This window comes from Cucumis melo, unplaced genomic scaffold, assembly GCF_025177605.1.
Source record: "Cucumis melo cultivar AY unplaced genomic scaffold, USDA_Cmelo_AY_1.0 utg001553l, whole genome shotgun sequence".
Classification (NCBI taxonomy): domain Eukaryota; kingdom Viridiplantae; phylum Streptophyta; class Magnoliopsida; order Cucurbitales; family Cucurbitaceae; genus Cucumis; species Cucumis melo.
The window spans coordinates 1-8534 of record NW_026124650.1 but is presented as its reverse complement, the minus strand read 5'-3'; the positions used below and the strand labels follow the sequence as shown (position 1 = coordinate 8534).

Genomic DNA, 8534 nt, shown 5'->3' with positions numbered 1-8534 from the left:
AAAGCCTAGAATCTTGGGTTACTAATTGGTGGAATACTGGTCAATCCGAAATTTTTTTGAATGATATTCAAGAAAAGAGTATTATAAAAAAAGTTCTAGAATTAGAGGAACTCTTTCTCTTGGACGAAATGCTAAAGGAATACCCAGAAACACATCTACAAAAGCTTCGTATCGGAATCTACAAAGAAACGATCCAATTGATCAAGATGCACAATGAGGATCGTATCCATATGATTTTGCACTTCTCGACAAATATAATCTGTTTCGTTATTCTAAGTGGTTATTCTATTCTTGGTAATGAAGAACTTGTTATTCTTAACTCTTGGGTTCAAGAGTTCCTATATAACTTAAGCGACACAATAAAAGCTTTTTCTATTCTTTTATTAACTGATTTATGTATAGGATTTCATTCACCCCATGGTTGGGAACTAATGATTGGTTCTGTCTACAAAGATTTTGGATTTTCTCATAACGATCAAATTATATCCGGTCTTGTTTCCACTTTTCCAGTCATTCTTGACACAATTTTAAAATATTGGATCTTCCGTTATTTAAATCGTGTATCTCCCTCACTTGTAGTGATTTATCATTCAATGAATGACTGAAAAATATAATGTTTGTTACTTTGTACATAAGTAAAACATTCAAAATTGTACTTATTCCTTCTACCCATCGCGAAGGATGCCTCCTATATTCGAGTAACTTTATTTCAGTAAATAGCAGAATCATGGATAGGGAACTATACTAGGGACCTACCTAATTTTATTGTAGAAATTTTTGGGCTCAATGATTGGACCATGCAAACTAGAAATACCTTTTCTTCGATAAAGGAAGAGATTACTCGATCTATTTCCGTATCACTCATGATATATATAATAACTTGGGCACCCGTTTCAAATGCATATCCCATTTTTGCACAACAGGGTTATGAAAATCCACGAGAAGCAACCGGCCGTATTGTCTGCGCCAACTGCCATTTAGCTAATAAGCCCGTGGATATCGAGGTTCCACAAGCGGTACTTCCTGATACTGTATTTGAAGCAGTTGTTCGAATTCCTTATGATATGCAACTGAAACAAGTTCTTGCGAATGGTAAAAAGGGTGGTTTGAATGTGGGGGCTGTTCTTATTTTACCCGAGGGGTTTGAATTAGCCCCCCCCGATCGTATTTCTCCCGAGATTAAAGAAAAGATGGGCAATCTTTCTTTTCAGAGCTATCGTCCCACTAAAAAAAATATTCTTGTGATAGGTCCTGTTCCTGGTCAGAAATATAGTGAAATCACCTTTCCTATTCTTTCCCCGGACCCTGCGACTAAGAAAGATGTTCACTTCTTAAAATATCCCATATACGTAGGCGGGAACAGGGGAAGGGGTCAGATTTATCCCGACGGGAGTAAGAGTAATAATAATGTTTATAATGCTACAGCAGCAGGGATAGTAAGCAAAATAATACGAAAAGAAAAAGGAGGATATGAAATAACCATAGTGGATGCAGCGAATGGGCGTCAAGTGGTTGATATTATCCCTCCAGGACCAGAACTTCTTGTTTCAGAGGGCGAATCCATCAAACTTGATCAACCATTAACGAGTAATCCTAATGTGGGAGGATTTGGTCAGGGAGATGCGGAAATCGTCCTTCAAGATCCATTACGTGTCCAAGGCCTTTTGTTCTTTTTTGCATCTGTTATTTTGGCACAAATCTTTTTAGTTCTTAAAAAGAAACAGTTTGAGAAGGTTCAATTGTCCGAAATGAATTTCTAAATCTGGGGATTTATCAAATAAAGTTCGTAAAAAAAACCAAATTCTTGTTGGCAATTCTATAATTTAATTATGTATGATCAAAAAATTATGAAAAACTTTTTCCCTTGTTTTTTTTTTTATTCTTTTTCGACCCTATTTCGGTAATTACTTGTACCGCATTACTAGTCATAGTATGGATATTATATTGTCAGGAAGACTATTTTACCTCTTCTTTATTTCTTTGTTTTTTACAATACAAATAGGAGCGGTATTATTATGATTATTATGTCACTGGTGCCAGATTGAAATGTCATTGAATGTGTCTATTTTTATTCTAATAGAATAAAAATAGAGTAGATATTAAAAATAAGATAAGTAAATGGAGAATAGAAAAAAAATGAAGGGAACAAAGGATTCTAGAAGGAATTATGCATCTTTCTAGTATTCGATACCAGAAAAATTCCTTTTCTTGTTCTGGTGTCGAAATAATAAACTAATGAATTATTCTTGATCCCGTTCGTCAAAGATCTCTATTCTTAGTTTCAATTTTTCCCGGTTTATCAGAACCTTTTTTTCGATTTATTACATAAGTAGTGAACAAATTCAATGAATTTTTCAATTCTATTTTATATTAAAATAACTATAGAAAATTCTATTAGTATATTTTAATCTATTTAAAGGGTTTGTGATATCTGATCGATAGAAATATAATATTGTTATATTGGGATTGTATCATCCAGAAAGAGGGAATCGAGTGATTCTCTCTTTCTTTTTTTCGCTTTGAAATGAAAGTATCGACCGATACGATCGCGAAAGAGATGGTCTGAATCAATTTTTTTTTTGAAGCAATTCAGAATCAGAAAGAAATGAAGTTTTTTGAAAAAATAGGAAAGATCCATTTTTTCATTTATATGAATAAATTAGTCTAATTCTAATTAGTAAGAGCTCAACGGGACCTACCCCCTCTTTTTTTCTGATTTGAGGGGGATCCTGTTGAGTTCTTACGCTTTCATGTCTCCAACTCAGTTCATCCGATTATTACAGAGATGAACCTAAGCCGGAATATGAACCATAAAAGAAAATACCAACTAAACCGATCACAGGAATACCAGTTACAGTACCGATTATCCAAAGAGGAATCCTTCCAGTAGTCTCGGCCATTTGTCCCACTTCCCTCCCCATTTCATCAAGTGGTCGTGCTAGAGACAGAAACAGTCATAGATAATTATGAGATGATATCCTTCCGAATGGGATAAGATAATTCGTACTATTATTTAGTATTTTCTTTTATTTAATTGAAGAAATAATTGGAAAATAAAACAGCAAGTACAAAAATGAGTAATAACCCCCAGTAAAGACTGGTACGATTCAATTCAACATTTTGTTCGTTCGGATTTGATTGTGTCATAGCTCTATAATTCGGATTAGGTTTATCGTTGGATGAATTGCATTGCTGATATTGACCCTAAAAAAGAAACGGTAGGTACAGCTAGTCCGTGAACAGTTAACCATCGCACTGTAAAAATAGGATAAGTTTTATCGATAGTCATTTGGTCCTCCTAAAAAGATCTACTAAATTCATCGAGTTGTTCCAAAGAATCAAAACGGCCAGTTATTAATGGAATTCCTTGTCGGCTCTCTGTAAAATACTCATTTGGACGAGGGCTTCCAAAAACATCGTAAGCTAAACCCGTGCTGACGAATAACCAACCTGCAATGAATAGAGAAGGTATAGTAATGCTATGAATGACCCAGTATCGAATACTGGTGATAATATCAGCAAAAGAACGTTCTCCTGTGCTTCCAGACATGCCGAGCTCCACATATTCTTGTACAGTCAAAAGGGGGATCGATTCCGTAAAAGATGAGATCAGTAAATGGAAATTAACTGAAATTTTATCTTTGTAAGATCGTCAATATTGTACCGAGGGTGTTTTTAGAGTATACCGAATCAGTATAGCTATCCTTCTTCTGACGCAGCAACGCAATTTCACAATAAGTATCAAAATGAAGCACTAAAACTAAATAATATAATTTGTTTCTTCTTTTCTTGCTGCTTGTCGATGTAGAATCATATACCATTCATTCAATAGAAAATTCTGAAAATGCCTGTCTGTAGTATTAAGGATTCTATCGGTTATTGGCTTCGGGCTAGAAAGCGAAGATTGGGTAAAATGTGAATCCGACTGGTTGGTTTATAATAATTTAGGAAGCAGATTCTAATAGTCCCAAAATTCAATGAAATTAGACGTGAAATCTCGAAATATTTCTTTTGTGTTTGTAGTTATATTTTTGTTTGAATCTTTTTTTATTTTAAGGAATTGGTTAGTCGTCCAGTAACAAGTAACAGTAGTACATAGGATTCGATGAACGAAACAGAACAACGAATAGAAGAATAATAAATATTCGTAATGCACGCATTATTGTTTTATATTAGACTCAAACGATCGTTCTTCAACTAATTAGAAGAATGTTTTTAATATGGAAAGAATAAGAATAAATGGAGAACCTAGTTTCGAGTGATCTGATCGTGCGATACTTTTTTTCTTTTTAAAAAAGATTTTATGGAAATGAACCCACTACATAAAATCTAATTAGTGGGAATACAATTTCATAAATAAAGGGCATTATAAGGTCATTCATTCTTCAGCGATTCAAAGAGCATTTCATTTTTGGAATCAAGTTACACAACATAGTTTATTTATTATTTTTCTTTTTTTTTTTTTTTTTTTCTTTCTAATTATTTAGAATCCATTTAATAGATTTATATATTTACTAGATTTATATATTAAATTATTGTTTATAAATTCTTTATAATAAGAATATTTGTTTTGAAAACTCAAGAGTTGTTCAATGAATCCCTTGATTCCGAATTGCGGGATAGAGAGACAGATGATGAATTGATTTCTTACCTATGTCACAAGATTTTTGTTAGTATCATCTATAATCATAATAATAGATGAATCAAAAACTTTCAATTGAATATATTTTTTCAATTAGTATTTTTACTTATCCATCCGCGTATCTTTCAAAAATAGAAACTTAGGGAAGTGCTTTATAAACATATGGATAAAAATAACGTATTTCATTTAGCCTCGTCATGCCTACTATCACTAGTTATTTCGGTTTTCTACTAGCAGTTTTAACTATAACCTCAGCTCTATTTATCGGTCTGAACAAGATACGACTTATTTGATTAAAATTCATTGAATGCACAATTCAAAAAAAAGAAAGATTTCGGTGTTATTCAATATATTCTATATATTGTAGAGTTCTTTACCTTGTCAATTCAATTTCGAATTCTTGGTCATTGAGATTCATGGGCAATACCGATTAATATTTTAAGGATAGATATTACCTCTCCTTTTCCTCGTTCAACTAAATTGAAATGATTGAAGTTTTTCTATTTGGAATCGTATTAGGTCTAATTCCTATTACTTTGGCTGGATTATTTGTGACCGCATATTTACAATACAGACGGGGGGATCAGTTGGACCTTTGATTAATTAACAGTTCTTTTTTTTGATTGACCCCCTACTTGCTTTATAGGAGGTAAAATTTTGATTTCTGTTGAATTATTTCAGTATCATTTTGATTTAACAACAACAAGAATCGAATCACGCTCTATAGGATTTGAACCTACGACATCGGGTTTTGGAGACCCGCGTTCTACCGAACTGAACTAAGAGCGTTTTATTATCAAACTAAAAGCAACCCGAATATATCTTCGATACATATATTATCATAGAGAATATCATAAAATTAAATAAAAAAAGATTGATTCGATATATGTATGTTCAATTTTTATGGATCTCAATTGATTCCTCGTTACTGTTCAGAAGATAAGTAATAGGTAGGGATGACAGGATTTGAACCCGTGACATTTTGTACCCAAAACAAACGCGCTACCAAGCTGCGCTACATCCCTTTCAATTGGTCTACAGTGTTATTGTAGAGAATCCCTGTCTTGTTTTCCACATTTTTTATTTATTTCCTCCATTGGTATACACAAATTATCTTGCCATTTCTTCTTTTTTGTCTCATATCATATATAAAATATAATAAAAATAATAAAAAGACTTATATACGTATGAAATAATAAATATTAAATCCGCCGTAAAGAAAAATGAATATTTGGGGTGGGGCGGAAAGCTACATATTTTTTTTAATAAAAAAGGGAATATCTACCGAATTGAACTGTTGTACATTTCAATTTGAATTAGGAATTCCGCGGACAATACAAGCGGTTATTAACTATATATACATTTGATGGTATGTAATACCAGTATGTATTACAAATTACTATAAAGTAGGAGGGTTTTCAATGCGAGATCTAAAAACATATCTCTCCGTGGCACCGGTAGTAAGTACTATATGGTTCGGGGCTTTAGCGGGTCTATTAATCGAGATCAATCGTTTATTCCCGGATGCGTTGGTATTCCCGTTTTTTTCATTCTAGTTATTGACTTGGGAAGGGGTGAAGAAGATTAGAAAAACAATCAAATATCTTTGACTAATCCCCTTCCCCCTTCTTTTTTTTAGAGTTTTTAGACTTAGAATAAGTTAGAAAGAATCAAAATGGATTCAACCTCAGTCAAACTCGGACGCGGCGCCAGGTTCAAATTTAATTAATAAAAGAGTGAGAACGAAAATGAAAATGTGATGGCTAGGGCAACAATATCATACAAAATACTTAAATGAAAAACTGTACTGCGATTCTAAATTTAGAAATTATTGTATTACTATATTTTAATATTTGATTGTAACGAAATCTTTCATAATTTTATTTCGAGTTACCAATTTTTCTTTTTTTCTTCATTTTGGATCGGAAAATGGAAGAGTTGCGTGAATCAAAAATCCAAGGGAGGTTCATGGCCAAGGGTAAAGATGCCCGAGTAACTGTTATTTTGGAATGTACTCGTTGTGTTCGAAACGGTGTTAATAAGGAATCAATAGGGATTTCCAGATATATTACTCAAAAGAATCGACACAATACGCCTAGTCGATTGGAATTGAGAAAATTCTGTCCCCGGTGTTACAAACATACGATTCATGGGGAGATAAAGAAATAGATCGAACCGATCGGCTGTGTGTCACCCTTTTCCAATCCAAGGAAGATGAAAAATTACATATATTAGACATATTTTAGATTTAAATATAAACAAACCAAATCCTATTTCGATCGGATCTAAAATGATTTAGAATTAAGAAATAGGATTTTCGGGATAAGGAATAAAAAAACCATGGATAAATCCAAGCGACTCTTTCTTAAATCCAAACGATCTTTTCGTAGGCGTTTGCCCCCGATTCCATCGGGGGATCGAATTGATTATAGAAACATGAGTTTAATTAGTCGATTTATTAGTGAACAAGGAAAAATATTATCTAGACGGGTAAATAGATTGACCTTAAAACAGCAACGCTTAATTACTATTGCTATAAAACAAGCTCGTATTTTATCTTTGTTACCTTTTCTTAATAATGAGAAACAATTTGAAAGAAGCGAGTCGACCGCTAGAACTATTGGTCTTAGAACCAGGAATAAATAGACTTAGCTTACTCTTTAATTGAATTAAAATTCTAATCCAAACTCAACCGCAGATTGATTCTTTGTTCGAAAAATCCGAAAATCTAGATTCGATTGTCGTGTCGTAAGAAAAAGAAAGAATAGTGGAAGAAGAATAAATCGTTTTTTTTTTTATTGAACATATTTGCTCATTTTGACCACTTTATCATATTTTATCATACTAATTTCTACTCTACCTTCTCGGAGTTCATTCTCCAGAGAACTCCATTTTAAGCATTCCGCTGGATTCTTTGCAATCTTCGTATTTTATGATCTCATTGGAAATCATATAAAGACAATTTCTATTTAATATCGCGATTTGGGCAAGTATTTTACGATTAAGAAGCAACTGCCTCTTGTACAGATTGTGTATGAATCTACTATAACTGTAGTCTACCTTATTAGATCGAATTACTGCATTTATTCGAGCGATCCACAACTGTCGAAAATTTCTTTTTTGCCTACCTCTATCCCGATAAGCTGAAGCCAAAGCTCTTATTTTCTGTTGAGTAATAGTTCGAGTAAGTCTTGAATGAGCCCCTCGAAAGCTTGATGCAAATAAACGAATTTTTGTTCTACGTCTCCGAGCTATATATCCTCGTTTAATTCTAGTCATTGAATAAATGAAACTTTTGATGAATAACTAATGGATTTCCTTTCTTTCAGTTATTCCTTTCTCCTTTCCTAGTCTATTAATAACAAAACGTATTTTTCCAATGTTATAAAATAAAAATTCCAATGGCTTTTGCTACTATAACCTTCCCGACCACTATTTCTTTTTTTGTTCTAATCACCCCAAAAATACGAAATAGTATTTTTACTAGGTATAAAAAACAAAAATAGAGTAAATAAATAAAAAATAGAAATGGATAAAGAAATAGTGGGTTCCTTCGTTTCTATGGTTACTTCTTAAACGGTGAGGTCCTCTCTATACACCGGAGCTCCTTCTTTTATTTCATCAATGTTATTGTTAACTTGTACAGTTCACCCTCTTTGGCTCTACCCATGAATTATCTAGTAATCGGTCTTTCACAACGAGATCTACCTATACAGTAACGGTATTTAATTATGAAGATTGGTTGGGTAGCTGACCCTCTTAGTCCGTTCTTGGAAGAATAAGGCTATAATCCTTCTGTTAAATAGGATTTCCTCTGCTTAATGGATAAGCATTTGTTACCAATGGGGAATTCTTTTCTCATCTAAAATTGAAAATAGAGATGATTGGATTT

The 8534-nt window shown here is 33.0% G+C and overlaps 2 non-coding genes across 2 annotated transcripts; both read right to left on the bottom strand.

Annotated features, from left to right (window-relative positions):
• Positions 1-5357: 5357 nt before the first annotated feature.
• Positions 5358-5431, bottom strand: TRNAW-CCA (transfer RNA tryptophan (anticodon CCA)). The gene has a single exon. It is a non-coding gene; the product is annotated as a tRNA-Trp (tRNA).
• A 162-nt stretch (positions 5432-5593) lies between these two features.
• Positions 5594-5667, bottom strand: TRNAP-UGG (transfer RNA proline (anticodon UGG)). Its single transcript has one exon. It is a non-coding gene; the product is annotated as a tRNA-Pro (tRNA).
• Positions 5668-8534: the final 2867 nt, after the last annotated feature.